This window comes from Limulus polyphemus, unplaced genomic scaffold, assembly GCF_000517525.1.
Source record: "Limulus polyphemus unplaced genomic scaffold, Limulus_polyphemus-2.1.2 Scaffold1800, whole genome shotgun sequence".
In the NCBI taxonomy this organism is placed as follows: Eukaryota; Metazoa; Arthropoda; class Merostomata; order Xiphosura; family Limulidae; genus Limulus; species Limulus polyphemus.
Genome location: NW_013667410.1, coordinates 76,311 through 77,431, shown reverse-complemented (window position 1 = coordinate 77,431; position 1,121 = coordinate 76,311). Strand labels below are relative to the sequence as shown.

The 1,121-nt window shown below is 38.1% G+C and overlaps 1 protein-coding gene across 1 annotated transcript in view; it reads right to left on the bottom strand.

Annotated features, from left to right (window-relative positions):
* The window catches only part of LOC106464980 (vesicular integral-membrane protein VIP36-like), a 52,310-nt gene that overhangs the window by 26,216 nt on the left and 24,973 nt on the right, over positions 1-1,121 (bottom strand). The gene's annotated exons all lie outside the window — the stretch shown is intronic.

Sequence of the window (1,121 nt, the reverse complement as noted above, 5' to 3'; positions counted from 1 at the left end):
GAGAACCTAAAAAAGGATTTGAAGCCCGATGACAGGCCAACCATGAGCTTCAGTAGAGCAAGGGGGATGCAGCATGCTAATCCTCGAACAGAATTGGTTGACAAAATATTCAGCATAGACCTTGATATTTGGAGAGGGAGGGGAAAAGGAAAGGGAAGGATCATACGACACTGAGAATAAGAGCAAAACATAACAAACCTGTGTTACCAAGTCCAGAAACTCTAAGTGCATCAACCACAGCTGAATGAGACTGTACAGCATAGGAATGTAGGAGGCTATCTAAGGCTTTGTTCTCCTGTCCAGCTTCTACAGGGTAGGGGAGAACTGATTGAGGGTTAGAGGAGCCCCCAGTCTGCATTTTCCAGCAGACAAGTGCCAAAATGGCTTCTGCCAATAAAAAAAAAGTCACCCCCATGGTAGCAGTTGTTGAAGTTGATGTGAAAACAAACTGCAAATTCATCACTAAACTTGAGTAGATAAGCACACCAAGATGAAATATCTTGGTCAAAAGAAACTCAACTCATACTGAACAGCCATTACATTATTGAAGTTGAATATTTAAAATCGAAAATGAAGTACAAAAGTAAAAAAATTTTCACAAAATTTGAAACTCAATCCATGGTAAGCAATATATCTAATCACTTGAGTGCCAAATCAAGAAGTAAGGTTATACTCCATAATGCAGGGAGAGACAGATGCACCAGGAGAGTGTGTCATGCTCCTATTGGTGTAGGGTTGTTGCATGCTTTTTGCATGCTACAGCCTAGCTGTACCATGTTAACTCTCTCTCCACAGGCACCTTTTTCATCACATATCACAAGACAAGGTTTTAGTGAATTACATTCAAAATTTAATTAAACTACTTTCTTTTCATGGTATACTAATAAATGTAGCATAAAAACATAGCTATTGATCCACATTTTAATATTATATAAGCTTTAAATTCTTACTTTTATAAGGCAGTATCAAAAAAGAATCCTCAATTTCTCCCAGTGCGAGAATTGGGACATTTGCTCTCTACGCACCCCCTCCTCTTTAATTTATTTATCACACCTCCAAGAAGTACGAAATTTAAAGTAAAGTACTCAGGATAATATTGGCATCATTCAGGCAAAGCAAAA